Source organism: Odocoileus virginianus, chromosome 6 (assembly GCF_023699985.2).
Source record: "Odocoileus virginianus isolate 20LAN1187 ecotype Illinois chromosome 6, Ovbor_1.2, whole genome shotgun sequence".
Classification (NCBI taxonomy): domain Eukaryota; kingdom Metazoa; phylum Chordata; class Mammalia; order Artiodactyla; family Cervidae; genus Odocoileus; species Odocoileus virginianus.
Genome location: NC_069679.1, coordinates 69,510,286 through 69,537,866, shown reverse-complemented (window position 1 = coordinate 69,537,866; position 27,581 = coordinate 69,510,286). Strand labels below are relative to the sequence as shown.

The following is a 27,581-nucleotide window of genomic DNA, read 5'->3' as shown; positions in this document are numbered from 1 at the left end:
GGGTTCACAGCAGGGCAGAGAAGAGCAGAGTGGGGATCTGGAAGGAAAAGCAGATTTCTAGCATAGAATTCAGACCCAGCCTCTGTCCTCAAGGAGCTTGCCTATGAGAAGGAGAGACAGGAGTGCAAAAATCAATTACAGTGTGATAAATGTTTTAACAATGACATAAACAAAGGACCAGAGGATCTCAGGGGTTAGGAATTCGCCAGGGAGGGTGTTCTTGGGTGTGAAGGGTGAGAGAGGAGGCCGGTTCCTGGAAAATGGTTTGCAGACAGAGATGTTTCTCAAATGATGATCAGGCTTCTTGGAGGAATATCTGAACTGAGACCTAAAGTACGAATAAGAATTGGCCAGGAGAAGAAAAGAAAGAATAGGAGTCCAGGCAGAGTGAAAAATGTGTCTAAAAGCTGGAGGCTGAAGCAGAGTATAGAACTCTTTGGGAAACTGTAAGTAATGTAATAGGATAATGTAATGTAATAAAGTAATGTAATGTAATCATTTTGAGGGGGTTGGGTGAGAGATGAAGCTGAAAATAGAAGGGCCCAGAGCATGAAGAAATTCTTTTGCCAGACTAAGGAATTTCAATTTTTTCTAAAACTTCTTTTGCCAGACTAAGGAATAATTTGCAGTTTTTAGGTAAATCCCTAAAAGGTCTTAATCAGGGGAGTGGTATCATTGTATTTATGTTTTAGAAAATCGCTTTGGTTGAAGAGAGAGTGGATTAAAGATAAGGTAGGGAGATTGGAAAGAAGGTTGTTTTCAGTAATCTAAGTGAGAGATGACAGTGGACTAAAGTCACCTGGTAGAAAAGGTGATGAAAAGAAGTATGAAGAAGGTGAAGCTTGGTGGGATTTGGGAATTGGATGTAGGAGTAGAGGGAGTTTAGTTTTGGGGAGATGGTGATAAAGTTTACTGAGGTAAGAATCTTTAGAGAAGAAGGAGAGTGTGTGTGTGTGTGTGTGTGTGTGTGTGTGTGTGTTTGTGTCGGGAAGATAGTGTGTCGTGGTGGAGAAGATGGAGGGAACTGATAGATAATGCAGTTTGGGCATATTGAGGTGATGGCACCAGTAGGAAGACCAAATATAACTTGGTGCTGAGACTAGAAGAAAGGGGGCAGGGCACAACCATCAAAGAATGACACAACCATTAAGAAGAACAGAATATGATAAAAACTGGTTAGAACCTACTAGACCCAAGATGGCAGAAGACTCAACTTCCAGTACCCCTGGAGCCTCGTTATAAGTGCAATGTAATAATTTAACATACTAACTGACACACCCACAACTGCCATGACAGTTCTGAAAAAATGAAAGTCGCTCAGTCGTGTCCAACTCTTTGCAACCCCATAGAGTGTGGCCTGCCAGGCTCCTTTGTCCATGGAATTCTCCAGGCCAGAATACTGGAGTGGGTAGCTATTCCCTTCTCCAGGAGATCTTCCCAACCCAGGGATTGAACCCAGGTCTCTCACATTTCAGGTGGATTCTTTACCATCTGAGCCACCAGGGAAGCCCCAACAATTCTGAGGCCGATCATAAAGGGCCAAAAAGTGGTGCCCCAATTCCAGAAATCCCCACCCCTTCTCCAAGATAGAACATTCCTCCCACTCATTAGCCTATGAAATTTCTAAAACCATAGAAACTAACAACTCCCACACCTCGGTTGCTCTTACATTTTTAGACAATCCCATGCCCTGAGCCCAATGCTCTTGCTTTCTGCTACTGCCCACACCTGGTATATGGAGTGTTGTTCAGTTGCTGAGAGTCATGTCCAGCTCTTTGCCATCCCATGGACTGCTGCATTCCAGGGTCCCCAGTCCTTCACTGCCTCCCATAGTTTGCTCAAATTCATGTCCGCTGAGTCAGTGATGCTATCTAACTTCTCACCCCCTTCTTTTGCCTTCAATTTTTCCCAACATCAGGGTCTTTCCAATGAGTCAGCTCTTCTCACCAGGTGGCCCAAGTTTTGGAGCTTCAGCTTCAGTGCGTATCTCACCAAATAAACCTACTTTCACTTTACTATGGCTCACTCTTGAATTCTTTCCTGCTCAAAGCCAAGGATCCTCACATAGTGGCCCATCCCAGGAACTCACTCGAGACCTGGGATATGATCATCCTCTTGTTCAGAAGAGGTCTTGGTGGAAGCTATGGATGTGAGAACCATCAGAATGCAAGTGATGATTATGGCAATAGAGTTTCTGAGATCACCATGGAGAGAGCTTAGAGTTAGGAGAAAAGAGCACCAACAAACACTGGCTAGAGGATGACAGAAGTAGAGGAGCTGGCCAGAGAGATGCAGAAGGAGCAGCCTGAGAAGGAGACCCAGGAGAGAGTGCAGCCATGGAGCCAAAGAGAATATTGAGTTCTAAGAGGAGGCAAGAGAAGTAAACATGCTGGACATTACTGAGAGATCCTGGGCACAGGAGCTGCTTAACAGCATGATTGTCCTTTCTCCTTTGGTGCCTTTTAATCAGTTAGATAAGAAATCCTTCCTGACCACCCACAGTGTGGCTGTTGTAGGCTGAATTGAGTCCCTTCCCAAAAGATACATTAGAACTCTCACCCCTAAGTACTGGAATGTGACTGTATTTGGAGATAGGGCCTTTATGGAGGAGAACAGTCAATCCTAAAGGAAATCAACCCTGAATACTCATTGGAAGGACTGATGCTGAAGCTGAAGCTGTAATACTTTGGCTACCTAATGTGAACAGCCAACTGACTGGAAAAGACCGTGATGCTGGGAAAGACTGAAGGCAAAAGAAGAGGGCAGCAGAGGATGAGCTGGTTGGATGGTATCACCGACTCAATGGACATGAACATGGGCAAACTCCAGGAAATAGTGAAGGACAGGGAGACTTGGCAAGCTGCAGTTCAGAGGTTGCAGAGTCAGACACGACTTAGTGACTGAACAACAACAATCAGTCCAGTTCAGTCGCTCAGTTGTGTCCAACTCTTTGTGACCCTATGAACCTCAGCACGCCAGGCCTCCCTGCCCAACTCCCAGAGTTTATCCAAACTCATGTCCATTGAGTCGGTGATGCCATCCAACCATCTCATCCTCTGTCGTCCCTTTCTTCTCCTGCCCTCAACCTTTCCCAGCATCAGGGTCTTTTCAAATGAGTCAGCTCTTCACATCAGGTGGTCAAAGTATTGGAATTTCAGCTTCAACATCAGTCCTTCCAATGAACACCCAGGACTGATCTCCTTTAGGATGGACTGGTTGGATCTCCTTGCAGTCCAAGGGACTCTCAAGAGTCTTCTCCAACACCAGAGTTCAAAGGCATCAATTCTTCGGTGCTCAGCTTTCTTTATGATCCAACTCTCACATCCATACATGACCACTGGAAAAATCATAGCCTTGACTAGATGGAACTTTGTTGGCAAACAACACTAGGTGGGTTCTGATCCAATAGGACTGATGTTCTTATGCTGCTGCTGCTGCTGCTAAGTCACTTCAGTCGTGTCCAACTCTGTGTGACCCCATAGATAGCAGCCCACTAGGCTCCACTGTCCCTGGGATTCTCCAGGCAAGAACACTAGAGTGGGTTGCCATTGCCTTCTCCGGATGTCCTTATAAGAAGACAATATTAAGATACAGACAGGTGCAGAGAGAAGATCATGAGAAGATGGCAATCTGTAAGCCAAAGAGAGAGGCCTCTGGAAGAAACCAATGCTGCCTATGCCTTCACCTTCAACATCTAACCTCCAGAACTATAAGAAAATAGATTTTGGTTGTTTAAACCACCCAGTCTGTGGCAGCCCTAGCAAATTAATACTGTGTTTTACACAGGGATTTGAAAAAGCAAACAGCATGAGCTAAGGCTCTCAAAGAACTTAGAACTCTTTCGGAAAGAGAAGCAGCACATAGACTAGCAACTGGCCCTTCTAGCCAGGGTAAATCAGGTGTTTGTAATTAGGCTGGTGATAAACCCTGCTGGAGGTTAGAGAAGCAAGCACTTGATCTGTTGCTGGGGTGGGGGCGGGGGCGGGGCGGGTCATCTGGGGAGATTTCAAGGAGGCGGTGGGATTGAGCTCAATCTCAAAGCGTATGGGGACTTCCCAGGTGAGCTAGTGGTGAAGAATCCACCTGCCAATGTGGGAGACGCGAGAGACGAAGGTTTGATCCCTGGGCCAGGAAGATCCCCTTGAGTAGGAAAGTGGCAACTCACTCCAGTATTCTTGCCTGGAAAATCCCATGGACAGAGGAGGCTGGCAGGCCACAGTCTGTGGGGTCGAAAAGAGTCGCACATGGAAGCATGTGTAGGATTGAGACTGGCAGGGAGAAGGGAAGAGGAACCCCTGTGGGTGGACAACGCCGGCAAAGGGGTGGAGGGGAGGAAGTGGGGGGTGCTGAGGGAGACAGCCAATGTTCAGGCTGGCTGAAGGGGCAGCTCCTTCAGTAGAACTGTGGGGTATGTGGTGTATGCAGAGAGTGACAGCTACAGGTCCTCTCAAGTTCTGTTCTCTCATCCACGCTAATAGAAGGTTTAGCCAAGTCCTTGGCTGCCCAGCCAGACATGTCCTTTGCCGCTAGGTGTGGTCATGGGTTCTGGCCAATAGAATGTGAGCGGAAGAAGTGGAGCAAGGCGGGCTACACAGTCCGTGGGGTCGCAGAGAGTCTGATGTAGCAACTGAATAACAACAAAAGCAGTGGTTCTTAACCAGGGGCGGTTTTCTGCCCCAGGAGATCCTTGACAATGCCTGGAGAAATTTTTGGTTGTAGCAAGTTGAGGCTGGGGAGATAGGGTCGTGCTACTGGGTGACAGGAATGCACTAAACATTCACCAACGCACCAGACAACCCCACACCCCCACCCCAGTAAAGGAGGCTTGGCCCCAAACATCAATAGTGCTGAGACCGACAGCCACTAAGGTTGGTTCTACAAAAAGCCCATGTTCTTTCTATTACACCAAATTGGGTGGTGGGAGTGAAGAGGGGGCTATGAAAAAAAATGATACAGTAGGATAAGGAAGTCATGAAAAGATTAGTTTAGGAAGGGTTAGCCTAGAGGGGTGCAAGATGAGCTGGAGGAGATGGGAGAAAAACTAAGAGACTAATGGAAACCACTGACAAGGTCCAGGTGAGAAGCAGGAGGGACCTGGAGGGGTGGATAGTGGGGCCAACAAAAGGAAGAGAATTTAAGTGTCGGTGGCAAGAGCTTGCTGGTGGAGAGTATATAGGGGATGGGAGAGGCAGGGAAAAGGGAGACAGACTAGTCCTTGAGGATTCCATCTCACTTCCCCCCTCCCCCTTCCTACCCTTTTTTCTCTTACTCCCCCTCACCTCCCCTTCGTCCCCTCCTCCCATCTCTCCTTTCCCGGCCTTCCTTTCCCCCTGCAGCCCCTCCCCTTTCTGCTTTTTTTCCTACTAAGCCCTTTCCGAAGAGGTCTGCTCTCCCCCCCCACCCCCCTCAGTTCTAGGCAGTGGGTCTCAGTTTCCACCCGCATCAAGTGCAACTTGGAAAAATCTGTGTTTCCTCAGCTTCATCCTGGTGACGAGAACCGGCAACAGCGACGGACTCGGAGGGTTTTCCATCTTGCTTCCTTCTCCATTTCCTGTTCACAGGGTGGATTAAAAACTTGGTTACAGAACACAGGCTGGTGGCTCCTGGGAGAGCCCTGAGGGAATTTCTGACAGGCTGGAGGAAGGAAATCCTCTGTCTCACTTCTGCTGTTTTTTTCCTGGAGTGTTTTCCAGAGGACGCCAGCCTGTGGACATGGCCCCCTGAGGGCTTTGGTGGGGGTGGCCTTCCTCCCTTTCCTTTCCCCTGGCCTGGCCTGGGCTGACAGCCTGCTTCAGGGCCAAGAACAGGCAATGCCAGGCTGTCTCTGAGCCCTGCTGGCCGAAAGGCTAGTGTTTGTTTTCCATCTCTGCATCCCTGGCTTTCTCTTCTCCCAGGAGCTGGGAGCCCTGTTGGGGGTCGCTGGTGTCTCCTGTTTTTGGAAAAATTTGGTCAATAAGAGGGCTGCAGTGATGAACTGATTGCTTTCATTGTTGTTTCATCGCTCAGTTGTGTCTGACTTTTTACGACCCAATGGACTACAGCACACCAGGCTGCCTTGTCCTTCACTATCTCCTGGAGTTTGCTCAAACTCATGTCCATTGAATGGATGATGCCATCCAGTCATCTCATTCTCTGTCACCCACTTCTCCTCCTGCCTTCTATCTTTCCCAGCATCAGGATCTTTTCTAATGAGTCTGCTCTTTGCCTCAGGTGGCCAAAGGATTGGAGCTTCAGCTTCAGCATCAGTCCTTCCAATGAATGTTCAAGGTTGATTTCCTTTAAGATTGACTGGGTTGATCTCCTTGCAGTCCAAGAGACTCTCTAGAGTCTTCTCCAACACCACTGTTCGAAAGCATCAGTTTTTGCCGCTCAGCCTTCTGTATGGTTCAACATTCATATCCATACATGATTATTGGAAAAGCCGTAGCTTTGACTATATGGACCTTTGTCGGCAAAGTTATATCTCTGCTTTTTAATACGATGTCTAGGTTTGTCATAGTTTTTCTTCCAAGGAGCAAGCGTCTTTTAATTTCATGGCTGGAATCACCGTCTGCAGTGATTTTGGAGCCCAAGAAAATAAAATCTGTCACTGCTTCCATTTCTTTGGATTGCTTTCATGGCTTACCTTAAGTCCAGGGACTGCCTGATTCTGCCCTGGATTCAGACTGAGGGGTCAGTACTGGTTCCCCAGCTCCTCCCATCATGTGTTTCTGATGTGCTGTCCATCTCACCGCTTCCCTTGGATCAGCCTGCCTGCATTCCTTGCCTCTAGGGTAACTCTTTCCAGGTCCTTAATTTTCTCCTCACTCCCACCCCACAGCCTACCATCTGCCGTGGGAGCCAGGTCTTGGGAAACGGAGGAACAAATCTCAGCGCCTCTTTGGTCTTTGACTCCAGTCCCTTTTCTGAGTTCTCTTCTCTCCATCTTTCGGGTATCTGCCTCCTCTTATGCTTTTCCATCCACCACATCACCACCTGTTTTGAGGAAAGAACTGGGTACCTGTGTACTTTTGGTGGCTTCATGGCATGATGTTTTGGAAAATGCTTGCACTCTGGAGTTTAATAACTTGGACTGGAATCCAGGCTCTGTTTCTTACATGTAGCTTTGAGTGTATTAGCTAACTTCTATGCACTAGTTTCCTTAGTCCATAAATTGGGACCAACAATAGTATAGAACTTGCGGAGTTGTAAGGATTAAATGAACAATACATATAAACGTTTGGATAGTGCCTGGTGCTTGAGATGTTCTATTTAAAAATTAGGTGTTGTTATCTATTTAAATATGAATTGTTAAACTATAGCTCAAGTAGAGTCCTTCTACATGTAGGAGAGGCTGCCTTCTTGCCATGGCAAGCTGAATCATAGGCCATGATAGGGTGACCAGGCTATGGGGTGGCCAGATCAGTGTCTGCTGCCATTGGGGTGGCCAAGCCAACACTGGTGATGCCCAGGAAAGGCTGAGCCAAATCCCCAAATCAGCCAGCACCTTTGGCTTGAGAAGCAGGGGCGGCGGTAGAGAAGAGGAGTTGAAGTCAGGAACTGAAAGTGGGCTCTGCAGGAGCAGAGATGATGTCATTCCAGTTCAGTGGCACGTCAGGCCAGCGGTGGGCAGGGAACAGAGAGCATATGCCACTGCAGGGGGAAGGATGGCCAAAATGGAAAACACAGATGCTTCCCTAGGGACCTGCTGCAGGCAGACAAGTGGGAGGCACTGCATAATGAAGGCTGAAGTGCCAATAAAGACCTTCCCTCCACGCCGTTATTTCTTTTTAAAAACATCTTTAAATTTTTATATAATTTTAAAACTTTTATTTATTATTAGTTATTTCTTTCTGACTGCTCTGGGTCTTCATTGCTGTGAGGGCTCTCTCCAGTTGCAGTGAACAGAGGCTGCTCCTCATTGTGATGTGAAGGCTTGTCTTATTGAGAAGAACAGGCTCTAGGGTATGCAGGCTTTAGTAGTTGCAGTGAACAGGCTTAGCAGCTCCTCGCGGTATGTGGAATCCTCCCAGCCAGGGATTGAACCCATGTCCCCTGCATTGGCAGGCGGATTCTCATGCACTGTACCCCCAAGGAAGTTCTATACAATTTTTAAAGCGTCCTTTCCGTTTACGGTTATTACAAACTATGGCTATATTCCCTGTGCTGTACAATACATCCCTGATCCTGTTCTACACCTAATGGTTTGTGCTTCCTCTCCCCTCCCGCTATGTTGCGGCCCCCACAACTGGTAACCACTAGTTTGTTCTCTACTTGTGGGTCTGCTTCTTTTTTGTTGTATTCACTAGTTTGTTGCATCTTTTTTAGATTCCACATATAAGTGATATTATATAGTATTTATTTTTCTCTGTTGAAATAATTTTACCTAGCATTATGCTCTCCAAGTCCATCCATGTTGCTGCAAATGGCAACATTTAATTCTTTTTTATGACTGAGTAGTATTCCAATATAAACCATCTTCTTTATTCATTCATCTGTTGATGAACACTTAGGTTGCTTCCATATATTGGTAATTGTAGATAATGCTGCTATGGAGTGCATGTATCTTTCCAAATTAGCATTTTTCTTTTTAAAAAAATATATACCCAGGAAAGGAATTGCCAGGACACATGGAAGCTCCATTTTTAGGTTTTGAGAAAACTTCATGCTGAAGTAAAGACCATTTTCACTGTCACAGCCCTCAAACCCTCCATTTCCTGGGCCCCTTTCTCTCTTGTTCAGGTCTCAGCACCATTCATGGGCTCTCCTTTCCCCTCCCAGAGCAGGCCCCTTGGAAAAGCCCTGAAAGCCACCATGGCTTAGGGTGAATGGTAAGATCTTCTATCTTATCCTCTAAGTTTTCTCTATGGGAAGGATGGGAGCATCTGACCTTTATTAAAGAAATAATATCTTCACCCAGCCGAAGGGCAGATATCAGATGTCTAGGCTCCTGAGTCAGGAAGATCTCTTGGAGAAGGGAATGGCAACCCACTCCAGTATTCTTGCCTGAAGAATTCCATGGACAGAGGAGCCTGGTGAGCTACAGTCCACGCTGTTGCAAGGAGTCAGACATGACTGAGCAATTAACACATACAGGCTCCTTCCTACTGCTCCCTGGCTCAAGGATGGAGCCGCTTCCCAAGTGAGGAGCAGTATGCAGCATGCAGGACCCCGGAAAGTCAGGGATTGGGGGCCCCATCCCTCCTGGAGCACCACTCACATCTGACCTCTGGCATCATCCCTTGCACCCTGGCTGACCAGAAGTTCTGTCTCAGAATCCCTTCCTCCTTGCTCTTGGTTCACTTTTGTGAAGTTCTGGGAGTTGATGGGAGGTGACTGTGGGAGGAAGGAGGAATCAGATTGACATGCAGGACTGAGAGAGGCCATTGCTTGGGGCAGGAGGAGGAAGTTCCAGCAGAGGTGAGAGCAGCCCTCAAGCTTCCACCTCCCCTTTTTTCCCTTCCTGTCCTGCCTGGCAGATGATGAACTGGGCACTGGACAGGGAGCTGGGATGGGCCGACAGATCCATCTCTCCACTCGTTCATTAGGAAGAGAAATGACTAAGTCAGAGCTGCCAAGAACCAACTCTTTGGAACTGTTTTTTTTTTTTTCTGGCACCTTCCACAGCATTATCAAGCTAATGGAGGGGTTGGGGTATCTGCTGGGAGCAACAGGAAAACCAGGTGCCTGCAAGGTGAACAGTCGGGTGTGTGCCCAGTGGAGTGGGCATGCTCGATGGAGATGGTCCTTGTGATCCTTCTGGACCCAGAAAGATGTTGTCTCGGGGTCTGTACCTCCAGACTCCTAAGAACACAGTGGCATGGCTGGGTGGGGCCACCACCCTGGTGACTCAGCAGAAAGAGAGTTCCAGGCAAGGCTAACTCTCTCCTGCAGGGATCCCTCCTGAGGAATGTCTGAGGCCAGAGTGTAGCGGTTGGGCCTGTTTGCTTTTTCCACACTCTTCAGCAGTTGCCCTGCCTGCCTCCCCCATTCATCGATATAATGGTTGTGTTTTTCTATCCTAAGAAAAATGCAGTACAAAATCATCTTTCAGCCAAGTCCACTAGCCCCAGGGGTGATTTTCAAAATAGTGCCAGACATGCGTCCTTTCATAGCAGGATGTCAGGGAGGTCCAGGGGTTCCCGGGAAAGGGGCAGTGTCATTCACCCTCTGAAAGGAGAGTATTTTGGGGGAATATTCACATTTTTTCCCCTTTTTGTCAGAAATACATAATATTAAATTTACTATCTTAGCCATTTTTAAAGTTCCATTCAGTTTGTTAAGTATATTTACATTATTGTGCAACAGACCTCTGGAACGTTTTCATCTTGCGAAACTGAAACTCTATACTCACTAAACATGAATTCCCTCTCCTCCCTCCCCCCAGCCCCTGGCAACCACCTTTCTACTTTCTACATCTATGATCTGGACGACTTCAGATACTTTTCAGGAATGGAACCATGTAGTATTTATCCTTTTGTGATGGGCTGATTTCACTTAGCATGATGTCCTCGAGGTTCGAAGCATATTAATGTTTTAACAGCTTGTGTTTACAGTCATGGGTTGGCTGAATGTCAGCTCTGCCCAGCCCCCACCTCAAGCTTAAGCCCTGTTGTGCATAAGTTCTGGAAATTACTCTTACGTGTGTGTGTGTGCGCGCGCACGCGCGTGCACTTTATCGTGTCTGATGCTTTACAAATCCCATTCTTCATCCCCAAATTCCTATTATTGTTCCTTCCCCAGTGAGTTCTAGGAGACTCTTGGAGTGTCAGAATCTTTCTGCACTGGCCAGGTTTTTGGTTCAAGGCTTTGTTTATTTAACACCAGTGTGTCTTTTCTTTCCCCTTCCTAGCTTATTCCCAAATATTTCCTTGCATATACCACTTTCTATCTAAATGGAACTTCTTGCTATTTTTTTAAAACACACCCTAAATGGTCCCCATTTTCTTGCCTTTGCTCATGCCCCCCTCTTCTACATGGGGAGCTGTTCTCTCTTTACTCATTCTGTCCAACTCCTATCCATCTGCTAAGTCCTACTCAAATGGTACCTCCTCCCTGAAAGTCCCCAAATATTGCCCTGTTCAGAAATGATATATCCTTCCTCTGACACCCTAAAACACTGTCTTTTAAAACTTTGTATGGCACTTATATTAATAATTGTATATTATCATCATTATTTGGTAGTATTCACTGAGAATTTATTTGGATCATGAATATATTCTGTTCCTTACAGTCTCATTTGCTTTGCTGTCTTGTTGAATAATTATTTAGGCCATATTATCTTCCTTTTCAGGTTATAATAATTAAGCAAACGGGATTTGGCCTCAAACAGACAGGCCTGGATCCTAGTTCTGTTATTGGCCATAGGACTTTGGGCAAATTAGTCTTGCTAACCTTTACTTTTCTTGTTGGTAAAACCCAGATAATGGTGCTTTGTGTCAGGTAGTTGTAATGAGTGAAATAATAGTAAACACTTGCAGAATGTTTGTTATATGCATGGCTGTGCTCCAAGCACCTTTTCTGTATTATCTTATGTAATTTAAGTGTTTTATAATAATCCTGTTTAGTAAGTTTATGGGAAGAGGATATAAGATAAAGAAGGCTTGAGCCAGTAAGTAGAAAAACCAAAATAAAAATCCCTACTATTTTCTTTATCATTTTTTAATTGAAGTATAATTGATTTACTGTATTATGTTAGTTTCAAGTATAGAGCAAAGTATATATTCATTATTTTTCAGTTTCTTTCCCATTATAGGCTATTGCAAGATTAGAATCCTTACTCTTTTTTTTTTTTTTAAGAATCCTTACTCTTAATCCTTACCAACACTTGACCCCCCTAGGGTGGATAATGTCCAGCACAGACTCAATAATATCTGTGTGATACTTAGCCCATCACTGGTAGGTGGTAACTATTATTCTTATTACTGAGGACTGGGATTTTCCCAGCACACCTTTGTGTCCCCAGAGCACTTCATTGTGGTAATAATTAATATTTCCATGAATTTACATTTGCCAGAAATTGTGGGAAGTCTCTAGCCCTAGCACAATTAGCAAGTGAGTGATTAAATAAATGGATGAATGAAAAGAGAGGACAAAAACTCATGAACAATAGGCAAAGCCCATCTGAAAAGAGGGGTCATCCCTGCCGGGTTGGTCGCCAGCTGAGGAGAGGCCTCCCAGAGATGTGACTTATGCCCAATATTCATCAGTGTTTTCATTAATGACTCAAAAGATGGAGTGCAGAGTACGCTAATCAAATTGGAGAAACCTGGGAGGCAGGATAGAAGCTGAGCACTTAGGAGGCAAGCTCAAGCTCGCAGACAGTACTTGACAAATTAAATAACAGAGTCAATAAACGGAGCTCCAGGAGCTGCAGACTTCAAGTGGCTCCAAGGGAGCAGCTACCTCTAATGGATCTGCCTGGAGAAGCCTTTGGCCCACTTTACTGTGGGCTTTGCCTGGCTTGATTGCATATTTGGGAGCAAGTCTGAAAGCAGTTCTGTTCATGGGGGAGTTGGGCCTGAAGACCTCATGAACAAAATCACCACTCCAAAGACTGCCCCCAGGACTCCTTACTGGGCTCCCCCCCCTCCCCTCACATTAGCCATCTGCTTAGCCAGGTCTAATGGAGGGAAGGAAATAGTTCTACCTGTTCCCCCAAAGACCCAAGACTTGGTACAAACAACAACCCCAGGATGTCTTCTCCCGACCCACAATATGGTGCTGCTCTTTTCTACTTGCTGTGCATTCTCAACATTTATTTATTTGTTGTTATTGTTGTTCAGTGGCTAAGTCATTTCTGACTCTTTGTGACCCCATGGACTGCAGCACTCCAGGTTTCCCTGTCCTTCATCATCTCCCGGAGTTTGCTCAAACTCATGTCCATTGAGTCAGTGATGCCACCCAACCGTCTCGTCCTGTCACCCCCTTCACTTGCTTATTTCAGCTTTGCGGGGTCTTCATTGAGCTGCCCGGGCTCTGTGCTGCTGCATGTGGGCTTTCTCTAGTGCATGGGGTCTACTCTCTAGTTGCAGTGTTCAGGCCTCTAATTGCACTGGCTTCCCTTGTTGCGAAGCACAGGCTCTAAAACATGTGGGCTCTAGAGCACACAGAATCAGCAGTTGTGGTGCACAGGCTTAGTTGCCCTGAGATCTAGTGGGATCTTAGTTCCCAGACCAAACCCATGTCCCCTGTATTGCTAGGCAGATTCTTAGCCACTGGCCTACCTCGGAAGTCCACCTTCTCATCATTAACTAACTTCTTTCTCCATTTGAGTCTGCCCTGGAGTGATCTCAGTTTTCCTTGGGAAAATAAGTTGGGTATGAAAGGAGGGACAAGGAGACAGTGTGACCTGGTAGGGACTGCCCTATAGCTGCCCTGCCAGCCTCTGCGAGGAGACAAAATCTGAGTGGTTTGGCAGAGATGCATGAGCTTTGGAGGTTCAGCTTCATTCTTCTGGGGCCACGTGCCATTAGGTAAGTTACTTAACTTCTCTGAGTCAAGCCCCTTTGGTTACAAATAATTGAAAACCATTCAGTTTACCGTAATCAGAATAGAGCACTTAGTTGGTAAAGTACGAGAGAGTCTCAGAAAACCTGGGAACCCGGGAAAAGCCACTGTGGACCATGGTGTGATCTCTTTCTTCCCCACAGTTGTGCTCTGCCCATCTGATTTTCAGCACATCTGATTCTTACTTCTTTCTTGCTTGGACTTCATGGTACCCATGACCACACCTGACGTTCCAGTCCTCCCTTTAGGAAGGACCTTATAGTAATGCCACTATATCCACATATATATTTCTGGGAAAAAGAAACTGACCCTGCCGCAATGGGGTCAAGTTTCTACCCCGGCCTGGGGAGTGTGTGCATGCTTGGTATCAGCATGTCAGCAAGGACCCACCTCTGTGGGTAGATGGCAGGATCTCAGAGATGAGAAAGAGGTGAGAAATCACTCAGTTGGGTGTTCAGGGCAGTCTCTAAGCTTTGGTTTTCCCATATGAAAATGGGAATGATATTACCTACCTTGGAGGATGAAATGAAATACTCTTTGTAAAGTGCTTATCATCGTGGCTGACATAGTAAAGGCTGCCCTTTGAACAACTGCTCTTAACCAAGTTGAAATTCACTGGACTTGGCAGGAAGATCTCTGAGTTGGATGGGCCTGAGTAGGAAAGGAGGATCAGGCTGAAGGACGGAGTATGGGGATATGAGGAATGTGTCTTTATTCACCATATATTGAGAGATACAGAGTTGTAAACAGTCAGAAATGGGGATGCTCAAATATTGTTATTTCAGGAGGCCTGACTCCTCATTCCCAGCTGGAAGGCAGGTCAAGAGATGCCATGTCATGGGCACCCAAACCACCCTTTGCTTCATTCATCCACAGAAACTTTGGTCAGAGACCTGGGAAAGAACTAGTCTATTCCTGAAGAGCCAGGTTCAATTTTTTTTAATTAATTAATTTATTTTAATTGGAGGCTAATTACTTTACAATATTGTAGTGGTTTTTGCCATACATTGACACGAATCAGCCATGGGTGTACATGTGTTCCCCATCCTGAACCCCCCTCCCACTTCCCTCCCCATCCCATCCCCTCAGGGTGCCCTGAGAACCCTGTCTCATGCATCAAACCTGGACTGGTGATCTATTTCACATAAGGTAATATACATGTTTCAATGCTATTCTCTCCATTTTTAAAAAGTCATCTCTGGCTATTCAGCGAAGCTGATCATCTAGTTATCAGTCTTCATGTTTCTGTCCCTCATTAGACACAAGGTTTTCAAGAGCAGAGACCATGCATCTTGTTCACTTCACATCCTTGATGATAAGTATACAATAGTGTGGGTGATCCACTAGCCTTTTGGAAATTAACTGATGTTAATTGAATGCCAACTGTGTGCTAAATACCATTCTGGTTGCTGGAGAAGCAACAGTGAACCCTCAGGGTATTTGTATTCTAGTGGGAGAGGAAGACCACAAATAAGATAAATTAACCCTGGTGGTGCAGTGGTTGGGACTCCATGCTTTCACTGCAGGGGGCACAAGTTCAGTCTGTGGTGAGGGAACTAATATCCTGTATGCCATAAGCAAAAAAGTTTTTAATAAAAAGTGATCAAAGAAAGATAAGTAAAATATGTAATATGTCACTGGCAGGTGCAAAAGAGAAGAAGTAAAATGGGGGAAGAGATGTAGGAAATATCACCTTCTGGGATGAGTGTTAAGATTTTAGAAGAGGATAGTCAGGAAGGGCCTTATTAAGAAGGTGTCTTTTGAGTAAAGACCTTGAAAGAAGTAATAGAGCTAGTCATGTTATTGGAATGAGGGCAGGGAAGCGGGGTGCAGAGAGAATTCTGGATAGAGGAAACAGTCCATGCAAAAGCCCTGAGGTGGGAACCAGGGATGAGTCATAGGGAGACCAGTGTTGCTGGAGATGCAGACAGGTGATGAAGTCAGAGGCTATAGATCCAGATCCTGTCAGATCCTGTTGTTCATAGTAAGTGGTTCATAGTTCAGCTTTTACTCTGAGTGAGAGGGAAGCCATGGAAGGTTTTGAGCAGAGGAGTTACATGATTGGAATCAAGTTTTAACAGAATCACTCTAGAACACACTGAGGAAGTCAAGCACAGAGGTAATGGATCTAGTTAGTGTTGCTAAGAGGGTAGAGATCATGTCTCAGACCAGAGTGTTACTAGTAGGAGTGGAAAGAGGCAGTCAGATTCTATATATATTTTGAAAATAGAACTGATGGGATTTGTTCAGCTTAAGCTGTGCTCTGTTAGCAGTGACATAAATTCTAATTCCAAGCCAACTGTAACTTGGTGTATGGCTTTTCCTGCCATTCAATCCTTCCCATGCCTGTCTCCATCAAATGCTCAGGGGTCACCCCATTTCCATGGCGACCTAAGACATAGAGAACTGCTAAGACCTCTAAGGTCACAGCCGTGGCTCCTGGGGTTGGGAAGCTCTGAAGCTGAGCCCTCTGGCGAGGAGGCTTGAGGGATTTTTATTATAGTGGCAGCTCTCTTTCAACTCAGTGGCCTGACAGTGAATCCCCAAAGTCACTTCTTCCCTCTTTTCTTAGGTTTGAGGTACAAATTGAGGGGTTTCAGGATGGAATTCCTACCCTTGGAAACAAGTTGCCAACCTGGAAGTGCATGGAAGGCCCAGGGTCACTAAGAAGTATGGAGCTTGGACTCTGAAAGAAATGAATTTGAGTCCCAGCCCTGTCACCATGAGCCTCCCTCTCTTTATAAAGGGTTCAATTAGATGAGCTCCTTCTAAGCTCTAGAGGCCTGTGAAGTTTATGCAATAAAAGCATTTTCTTATCTGAGATAGTTACTTCTCTGCCTGTGGCTTCTTCAGAGTCCTCATTCTTTTAAGATTTAGCCTCCTACAAATCAGAACTCAGTGAATTACATTTTTCCAAAATGGCCTGATGACAGAGAGGATGCCCTCAAGCTAGATTGCCAGGCTAAGGCTTGGAAAGCTCATTGTCCTGTCAACGGACCTCGCTCAGCATCCTGAGTGGAAGATGCTCATCTTTCAGACAAGAAAGAGTAAGTCAGCAGAAAGGAGGGATGAGAGAAGGTGATGCTTTCAGAGTTTTGATATCTTGTTGCCAGTTGTCTTTATCCTCATGTTTCATATGAGTTGTCTTTCAGAAAGCAAATGAAATTCCTCTGTCAGCTCCAGGGCTATAGCAATGACTGGTTTGCTGGTGACCCTGTATGGAGTTATCGGAGGAGGAGTCACAGACCATAGAGTTGGTTTTTCCCAAATGAGATTAAGTGACTCAACTGGTTAATCAAGGCCTTTTGCTTTGGAGGGCAAAGGCTGTAAGACTAGGCAACAACGACATGGGTGAAATGTAACATGAGAGCAGGAAAGGCTGAGGGAAGGCCACCTTTCCATTAGAGCAACTTTAGGGCCTAGGTTTTCCTTTGTCTTTTTTTAAAAAAAGTTATGTACTATCTCATATTTTAATTAATTAATTAGGCTGCGTAGGGTCTTAGTTGTGGAAGGCAAGATCTTTGTTCTGTCATGTGGAATCTTTCATTGAGGGGCACGGACTCTCTAGTTATAGTCCCTGGGCTCAGTAGTTGTAGCACCTGGGGTTAGTTGCTCCAAGGCATGTGGGATCTTATTTCCCTGACCAGGGATCAAACCTACATCTCCTGCATTGCAAGGCAGATTCTTAACCACTGGATCACCAGGGAAGTCCTTTTCCTTGCCTTAAGTTTTGTGCAGGAATAGGTGGTGCAGAAGTATTTCTAGCTATTCAACTTTTTTGCTGCCCTTGATCTTTATTATGAGCCCTTTCTCCTGACTATTAATTTCTGGAAGGCCAGTGGATCACCCACACTATTATATGCTTATCATCATGGATGCAAAAGCGAGCGTAGTCTCCTCCCTTGAAGACCTTGTGTCTAATGGGGACAGAAACCTGGAGACTGACAACTAGATGATCAGCTTCACTGAATAACCAGAAATGACTTAAAAAATTCAACCTGGCTGTTTATGGAATAAACTAGTTCTTTTCCAGGTTGTTGCCCAAGCATTCTGTGGATGAGAGTCTTTCTTGGTTTTACTAGTAAGATGTTCTACTAGTTAACATCTCTTATCCCCCACTTCACAATATAAAAGCTCAGAATTTTTCTTCTAAATGTCTGTGCCATTCAGCTTGCTCTGTGTTCTTATAAGTAGGCCCTTATCAGCCAAGTGTCCCTGGCTCTCAACCCGAGAGACAATCGCCATTGTTTCAGCAGATGAGAAGAAACAGACTGTTTGGATCCTTGTTCCTTGACTCATACATATGATCCCTTTTTATCCCCAGGTGCCCATTCCTCACACTTCTATCTTTCATTCTGCTGCTGCTAAGTCGCATCAGTCATGTCCGACTCTGTGTGACCCCATAGATGTTAGCCCACCAGGCTCCTCTGTCCCTGGGATTCTCCAGGCAAGAACACTGGAGTGGGTTGCCATTTCCTTCTCTGATGCATGAAAGTGAAAAGTGAAAGTGAAGCCACTCAGTGGTGTCCAACTCTTTGTGACCCCACGGACTGTAGCCTACTGGGCTCCTCTGTCCATGGGATTTTCCAGGCAAGAGTACTGGAGTGGGTTGCCATTGCCTTCTCCAATCTTCCGTTCTAGTCTGGTCTAATACACTTCCATTCACTGGTGTACCAGCATCAACCAATTGCAGAACCCCACAGCTGCTTGCAATTTACCCCAAAGCTGCTTTCGCTGCTGTCTTCTTGCTTGCTTCTCCCTTAGAAGAGCAGTCACAGGTCCCCGTAACTCAGGCAAGCCAAGGGGTTGGAGAGTGAGGGTCAGAGAAATGAACCACACAAAGACAATGGGCAGAGCTGCCCAATCATGCCCTGGGTTGAACTGTGGTCCTCCCAGCAAAGATCTAGGTTCTGGTTCTTCACCCTGACAAGACTCCAAAGGTCAGAAGCCAGATTCCAAAGGATTTTACCATGCTTCTAGAAGGAGAAATTATGGAGAGGCCTGAATGACTAAGGGAGCTAGTGAGGGGGAAAAAAGCAGGCAACTCCAACCTGTTCCATTATAACAAATACCTTTGGTTGAAAGGAAGAGATTTCCTCTTGTTTAAGTGATACCTGGTGGAATGGTTATTTTTAGTTTAAAAATACTAAATTAAAGGAAAAATCAACCTACATGGCCAATAGAGAGGGGAAAACAATATGTACAAAGCATATTTTGTCCAACTAGCTTGTCTTAGAGTTGGATAAAGGTTCAGGAAAGAAGGCTAGATTTTTTTCAGAGAGATCCCTCTCTGGTCCCAGTGGACTAAACACACCCTTTTCTTCTTTAGCACTTTGTGAACAAACATTTATTGAGTGACTAGGATATGCAAGCATAGGTCCTCCTGCCTAAAATGCTCTTTCTTCCCCCACTTCCCTCTTCAGCTTGAGCCTAATCAACTGCCATTTATCCTTGAGACCTAAGCTCTCCTAAACTTTTCCCTCTTGATTAAGTGGTAAGGCTTAAAATGCAAACTTCCTCAAAAAACTCATGGTGGAGACACTGAGAAATATTTTCAGATCTTCCTCTAAAAGCCACCTTTGATGTGGAGAGAGTAGAGAACAAAGGAATACAGAGGCTCTTGAAGTGAGAGGGAGGAGGGGGCTGTAAGATGGTCCTGTGGCGGCCAGCAGAGAGGGTCAGGAAGAAGAGGCTAGGGATCTCGGACATCAATCTGGCCAACTTCTCTAGTGTTGAAGATGCTCAAAGGTTAAGCCAGACTTTTAACCATCATTGTAATTTTGATTTGCATTTATCTGATGATTAGCAATGCTGAGCATCTTTTCACTTGCATGTTGGCCATCTGCGTGTCTTCTGTGAAACAAAAATCTATCCAAGTCTTCTGCCCATTGACAAAATTGTTTTCTTTCTGATATTGAGTTGTATAAGCTACTTATAAATTTTAGATATTACCCCCTTATCCGTCATACCATTTGCAGCTACTTTCTCCCATTCAGTAGTTTGTCTGTATTTTAACAATATCTCCAGGTGATTCTTGGGCACAGAAAAGCTTGAGAAGCACTGATGTTCACCTGTCTAGGTCCCCGACTCTCCCCGGGGGATGTGTGAACTGCTGGGATTTTTAAACTCTATGCCAGGATACAATGCCATCAGCTGATGCTAAGAACTAGATTACATTCTACATTAAAATTAACTTTATACTTTAGTGGACTCATCTTCGAATATAGTTCTTGTATAGAGAGATGAGCAGCGAAAGGGAACCACATCACTAATATGCCTTTGCCATATCAAACACTCCTGACTGTGGCATATAGACACAGTTTAACATCAGCGATATTTAGTATGAGGTTTTTTTTTTTTTTTTTAAAAAAAACACCAGACATAATTCTACTATCAGTGAATTCACTAGACATTTCTTAAAGCATACCTTCTATTCATAGTCTTAATTCAAAATTTTCTTATTGGTACCTGCCAACAGATGCAGGAAACCAATTGAAACAACTTCCAGCAGTCCTAAAGAGAGATTCTGAGGTCTCTGTGTAGTGAATCCCAGAAAGACTGAAGACCAGGCCAGCAATGTTCTTGCTTTCATCGGAGCTATGTGCCTCAGTCTCTCAACTACAAAGTGAGCAACCTGATTGACAAAAAGAGTTTTAGTTTCTCTCAGCTCCCTTTCCTCTTCTGTTTTACCTTTCATTTTTCTGGATCTTAGAACACGCTTCAATTAAGACCTTGGTTTCTTTTAAATAGAAGCTGGTGCAAACCTGGGCAGGTCTAAGATTAGACCTGGACTAGGAAAAGTAGGGCTTAGTGGCTTAAAGGTAGCTGTGGCTGCAAGTATAAGGAAAATGGAAGAAGTAAAAGAATTCAGCTCTTCTACAAGTTCAGTGACGGCTCTGATGGTACCTAAGAGGCCTAAGTAACCTCATGCGTGCTCAAAGGTTTCAGTTGGATCCACTGGGGATGAAATGTCAGTACGTTGCTTATACTAAATTGTGTTTCCCCGACCAGAGATTGAACCTGGGCCATAGCAATGAAAGCCCAGAATTCTAACCACTGGGCCACTAGGGAACTCCCCTGGCATACCTTTTTAATCTCTTCACTTCCTTATCTTAGAAATTTCCATCAGTTATCAGTCTACCATGAACTTGTAACCATGCCTGATGGTCAGACACTCCATCCCCACTGTCTTTATATCTACCCCTCCATCTTCTCTAGAGCTCTGAAAAAAAGAAAGTTTTCTCACCTTTGACCAATACGCATATTTATTTATTTATGGCTGTGCTGGGTCTTCATTGCGCGCAGGTGTTTTCCTAGTTGTGGCAAGCAGGAGCGACTCTCTAGTTGTGGTGTGATGGCTTCTCATTGGGGCAGCTGCTCTTGTTGCCGAGCATGAGCCCTAGAGTGCGTGGGCTTCAGCAGTTGCAGCATGCAGGCTCAGGAGAGGGGGCGCATGGGCTTGGCTGCCCTGTGGCATGTGGGATCTTCCCAGACCAGGGATCAAACCGGTGTCTCCTGCATTGGCAGACGAATTCTCAACCACTGAGCTACCAAGGAAGTCCCCCAATACGTATCCTGATTCATGCAAATAAATGAAACAAATGCATGGAGCAGAAAGGATTGATTCTGTTCGTGTTAGCTGGCTTTCCTACTACATATTTATAGACTATTAGAACTGTCAGAAACCTTTCAGGGAAGCCCTTTCAATAGTTCAGCAATTTCCAAACATAATTCTATGAACCACTACCAGAATTTTCTTGTTTTTGCTCACTCAGACGTGTCTGACTCTTTGTGACCCCATAGACTACAGCAAGCCAGGCTCCCCTGTCCTTCACCATCTCCTGGAGTCTGCTCAAACTCATGTCCATTGACTCAGTGATGCCATCAACCATCTCGTCCTCTGTCATCCCCTTCTCTTGCCAGAATTTCAGCTTCTTAAAAATGCTGTTTCCAGGACCCCACCAACCATCTCGTCCTCTGTCATCCCCTTCTCTTGCCAAAACTTCAGCTTCTTAAAAATGCTGTTTCCAGGACCCCACCATCTGTATTTTCTAAATGCTAACTGGGTGATTACAATATCCAGACAGGATTCTGACTTACCTTTATTAACCCATTTATAAATGAAGATAAAGTCATTTTCTCTGTTTATTTTTACTTTTTTAAGGCTATTAGAAAATTTAAAATTATGCAGGTGGCCCAAATTCTATTTCTTATGGACAATGCTGTTTTAGAATAAAGAGGCTGAGATCAGAGGGAAAAAAAAAAAAACAAACTATGGAATATATCAAAGGTCTGCGTGACACGATGCCTCCGGGACTACATTCATGAAACCTAGTGTAGAATTTTCACCTACTGTGGAAATCACAAGTCTTGAAGAGCTTCTGATTGTGCTCAGAGATAATAGGTGTACCTGCCCCTACTCTGCACAGAGGGGGTTTAATCAGATAGAGTCTGCACAGTTTTCTGTGGCTTCTCGGCCTCTGAGCCTATACAGGCAGTAAAGTGACATTACCTGAACCGAGGCATGAAACCCAGGGAAAGGGTAAGGAAAGACAGCTCATAATGACAGCCCCAAATCTTTTCATATTGTATCCAGGAAAAGGAGTAACGGAGCTTTGCCATTAACCCTGGTCTGAAGTTGACTCCTCTCTCACCACTTCTGCCCCTCCAAGTGGCACTCCTTTGGGAAAATATTCCTTGATCTTCCAGGATTGCTATAGATGCTTCTTCTCCATGTGCCCTTGGTGTTTCTATAACATTTATTACATCATTTTGAAGTTGCCTTTTTACTTTTCCTTCTTCCCTATAGACTCTGAGTTTCACAAGTGGAGACAATACTGTGTTACCACCTATACTAGAGTGATGGGAATGATAAGTACTGAGTGAGGGGATGAATGCATGAGTATTATTTTCCTTCTTTCTTTCGAAGAGAGTAACATCACAGCATTACATTCAAAGAAGAAAGATGCTTTGTAAGTGTAGGTTGGTTCAGTGGACAGAATATAAAATTTGTTGTTAGAAAACTGATGTGAGTTCTAGTTCTGGCTTTGTTACTTACTAGCCATGTGACCGTGAAGAAGTCACTTATCGTCTCTGGACTTGATCCCTCATCTATAAGATGAGAGGTTGAATTATCGAGCTTTAACATTCTTTCCAGCCCTAAGATTCTGTGAGATGTTGAAGACAGGGCAAATCTGGCTTTCAATTGTTGGCTTTTTTCCAGACAAGCAATTCAACAGAACAGCTGAGATTCCCAACCTTTTGCAGGGGCCTCTATCTTCTCCCCCTCCTCTGTGTCTTAGCAAATATTAATAGCCAAGGGCCTCACTGAATGTGGTTTTTAATAGAATCCAATTTCAGTCCATTTAGAGGGAGACTTTTCATGCTGACTTGGTAATTTGAACTCTGTCATGCCTGATGGACTGAATGCATTTTCCCGGTCTGTGCTGCCTGCCCTGGGCTGGTGGGGAGAGAAAGTGTAGGCAGTGGGAGTGGGCAGCAAGGGCATCTTAATCTAAGCAGCTGCAGATCAGCTATTTTGGCCTCGCGGCCAGCTTTGTCTTTCCTGTTCTGAGGCATGTGATGTAGATACCAGGGCACTGGAAGGAGAGTGGGCAGCGGTTATCCTTCTTCCTGACACTAGCCTTCTCCTTGCAGCCTAGAAGCTGCCAGCCTCTGGGAGCAACTGCAGCAAGAAGACTATGTTGATCTTTGGATGTGACTAGGAAACACTGGATTCTGAAAGCCAGCAGAATTACTCCAGCTGATTGCTGTGGAGTCTGATATGCTTGGAGAAGGCGTGCGATGGAGGATGGGGCTTCCTCTGCTCCCCTAACCCCCAAGTAGCTGTTCTGTTTGATCAGAGAGTAACCCAGGGGACTGTTGAAAGTCTCCTTTCTTCTAGAGTGCAGTCTGGGAAAATACCCAAGCTTAACATACAGGTATTAGTAGTCACACTGTAAATGAGGAGGACTTCCCTGGTGGTTCAGACATTGAAGAATCTGCCTACAATGCAGGAGACTTGAGTTTGATCCCTGGGTGGCAAAGATGCCCTGGAGAAGAGTGGCAACCCACTCCAGTATTCCTGCCTGGAGAATTTCATGGACAGAGGAGCCTGGCGGGCTACTGTCTATGGGATCGCAAAGAGTCAGACAGGACTGGGCATAAAGCTAGGAAGAAAATATAAATGAGGAAGCTGAGGCTGGGGGAGGGGAGGAAATTACTGTTTATTTCATGTTTACTCTGTGCCAAGTACTGATCTAGAAGACAGGTATTTCTTAATCCTCCCAACAGCCTTTCAAAGGATATGACAGTATCCCATGTATAGGTCAGGAAAATGAGGATCAGAAAAGTCAAGCAACAGCCTCAAAGTCACACAGCTAGTAGACACCAAACTGGTATTGAAGCAAAGCTCCATATATCCCTGCCAAAAGACATCCATGCTGAAAGATCACAGGATTTGAAATAGTGGAGCTGGGTGTTCTGATTTTCTGCTGGTCTACTTCGGTCTTGGCTCCTTTACCTGGCTGGTCAGCAGAAACTCTTTAGGATGTTAAAAAAACGTTTGTATCTTGAGCCATCATCTCCATGATTCAATGGATCTAAGGCTGAGACTGAGGGTGATGTATTTTAAAAAAAGCTGCTTCAAGTGATTCTGATGTTTTGGAAAGCATAGCACTGGAACATGTAGCTTCTCTTTTGAACCAAGTCTCTTAAAATTTCTTCAGTTCTCAGAAGGACAGATTCAGTCCAACTCTACACTTACTTCAAGTGATATTTGCCACTGAATCCATCATTCATTCCAGGTTCAATGCCCATTTGTTTACTGAGTATTTACTGTGTTCCAGGCATTGTGCTAGGCATTCTAGCTGTGAAGATGAATAAACCACAGTACCTGCCTTGAGGAACATCCAGGTAGTGGACCAGAGAAACAGAAATAGGAAGTTCTAATTCCTGTTTGTAGCAAATGCTGGGCAGAGGTAGGCTCATGTTGTTTTATGAATGCAGACTAAGCAGTCATGGAAGACTTTCAAGCAGTGAGCCCTGACAAGTCCTATAGGAGGTAGCAAGGCAAAGAGTGGGTTGGAGGGGCGAGTCACAGCCAGCCAGGTGGAGGGAAGAGCATGGGAAGACCAAGAGACCCTAGAACAACGGGCTCAGGGAATCACAAGAAGCTATGTAGCACTGGAATGTAGGGAATTTGGGGAAGAGGACCAGGAGGTGAGTCTGTGTGAGAAATCATTTGAAAGACTGTGTGTTTTATGCTGAGTCTGGCCTTTGTCCTAAAAGTGATGAGGAGTCTAATAAAGATTTTTAAGCTGAAGTGACATAATTGGATTGTGTCTTGGAAGGACCATTCTGATAGAAATGAGAGAGTGAAGAGTAAGCAGAAGAAGCTGGCAACAGAGGAACAAATTAATTGTAGAATTAAGAATTTATGTATGTCAAAAAGCACCATAAACAAAACTTGAAAGCAAAGCACTTGGAAAGCATATTGGCAATGTTTCTCGCCAAAAACAATATTCTTAATAAAAGTACATATTGATAATAAAGATAAACATACCAATATCAAGTAAATAGAAAAATCACAAATAAAGAAGTACAAATGGCCAATAAGCACGTGAAGATGCTATTCACTAATAAAGGAGTGTGAATTCATGTAACATTGATACACTATTATTTTCCTATCAAATTGGTAAAGATTTGATAAGTGATAATACCCACTAGCAGTGAGGGTGCAGGGAGCAGTGCACTCTCAAGCCTGCAAAAGAAAAGTGCTTTGGTACAAACTTTCTGAAGGGCAGTTGGTAACATATATCAAATTTCTTAAAGATAGCCAAATAATTTCCTTCTTGGATTTTACCCTAAGGAAATAGTCCTAGATATGTGCAAATTTTAGCTATGAGAATGTCTGTTGCAACATTATTTACAGTAAAGATTGGGAGCAGATGAAATAATCACTATCACAAGATTGGTTACCAAATGAAGGTCCACTCACCCAATGAGGATGCTGTTGAAAACACTTGGGAGATGCACAAAACATATTATGTTCATGATATTGTGAATGAAGTACCACAAGGTGCGGAAAGTGTCCAACATGCTAGCAACTGTGACAAAATAGATACAGAACTTTGAAAATGCGTAACTGTCTCTGTAAGGAGATAGAAGTAGTTGAAGAACTAGAGGCTGGCACACAGGGTGGGAAGAAGATTTACTTCTGACGCTAGAGCTTTTCGTACTTCTTGAACTTTGTACCTGTGTATGTATTACATATTCTAAAATATAAATACACATTTTGAAAAGTAAGTTATTAAGGAGTATGTACAGTATGATCCAGTTTCTGTTTAAAAAGGATGTGCATGTGTACATTTATACCAAAAAGAAACATTCAAAAGGATAACAATATCTGTCTCCAGTAGTAGGATTATGGGGCAGAATTTGTCTTTTTTTCCCCCTAATATTTCTACCATACACTTCCGAGGCTCTCATAATAATTACAACAAAAGTGTAATTTTTTTTCTCCAAAGTCTCTATCACCAAAGTCCCAGCAGGAGATGACAAAGCAGGTCAAATCCAGATTGAGCACTCCAAGTTCAGCTCAGTAGTGACATTTGCAAACAAAACACGTATTAAATGATAGTCCCTGTTTGGGGGCGGGATGAGGAGAAGGAAGCTGAAGGTTTGGTAAGGTGAACAAACCTCATGTTGCTCACCAGCTGTCTGAAGTCTCTGGACCAATGCACAGAAAATTCAGTCCCACCACCTCAAACATGTCCCCAGGCAGCTTCTTCCTTTGGGATCAGTGAACTTGTGTCACAGTGAATGGAGTTCCTAGCATGCATATCTACATCACTAGACAAGCAGATGGCCTGGTTACTTGCTCTATGAGGTCCCACAGAATTGTCCTCAACTACTTCTGGGAAGGATGGCAACGATCTTAACACCACCTGTCCAGCCCTGCCCCAACTCTTGGTGAGGCAAGACCCTCTCTTGCTCCACATTGAGAATAGCTCCTGAGTCCTTCCTCACTGCGTGAAGACCAAAGAGAGACCCTGCCAATTTGAACTGGTTCTGCAGGCCACCTCCGACCTCATCTTCATTCTTTAGATCCTAATGAGCAGTCTGCCAACTCACAGACTTTCTGGGATGGAGGCTTGGGAAGGGGAGAGGTTTGCACGTTTGCCTGTACTGTGTGTACATGGTCTTGAGTTGGGGTCATGTGAAACCATTTTGGAGGAAGAGAACAGAGAGAAGGATATGGTTGAGATTGGGGAGAATGTGGCAGCAATAACAGTTTTTTCCCCTGTTTCCCTTCTCCAGAGGGTGAGCTACAGGCAAGCAGCTGCTAGACCCTGGATATTTCTAGCACCTTCTTGCAGACCCCACTGGAAGTCTTTGAGGAACTCTGTGAATATAACCTGTGCTGCTGGCTTCTGGACCCTGAGCAGTGATTGGATCCTGCAGTGCTGAAGCCTCTGATTAAATAAATAACCCATAATTAACGTGTTTCCTTTCATTCTCTACCTATAATTGTGACTCTTTCCCAAAGCTGGGGGTGGAGTGAGGAATGCTTGGTGGATTGTTGGGATACACATTGGCCCATCAGCAAGTAGAATGAACAATACACAGAAATAACTGCTAGGTCTCAGCTGCCTTTTCTACCACTAGGGAGTCAAGTGCTAGGGACCATTTTTCAACTAGGGCTAAATAGCAAAAGGTGGCCCATGTACCATCATTGGCATCATCAGGGCTTGTCACACATACTGTCCTGCGAAGATCCCCTGGAGAAGGAAATGGCAACTCACTCCAGTATTCTTGCCTGGGAAATGCCATGGACAGGGGAGCCTGGCAGGCTACAATCCACAGGGTCACAAAAGAATCGAACATGACTTAGTGACCAAACAACAACTATCCAATATAATATTGAATTGGTCAAAAATTTCATTCCATAACATCTTATGGAAAATCCTGAATGAAACCTTTGGCCAATCCAGTACTTTTTAGGGCAGCAACTAACTACAGAGTAGTTAACAGCTGAAACTCTAGGGTCAGACAGACTCAGTTCAAATCCTAGCTATGCCACTCATGGCCAT

The 27,581-nt window shown here is 44.7% G+C and overlaps 1 long non-coding RNA gene across 1 annotated transcript; it reads left to right on the top strand.

The window, feature by feature from the left end:
* Window positions 1–218: 218 nt before the first annotated feature.
* On the top strand, window positions 219–26,990 carry LOC139035676 (uncharacterized). Its single transcript, XR_011488363.1, has 2 exons — window positions 219–446; window positions 26,809–26,990. It is a non-coding gene; the product is annotated as an uncharacterized lncRNA (long non-coding RNA).
* Window positions 26,991–27,581: the final 591 nt, after the last annotated feature.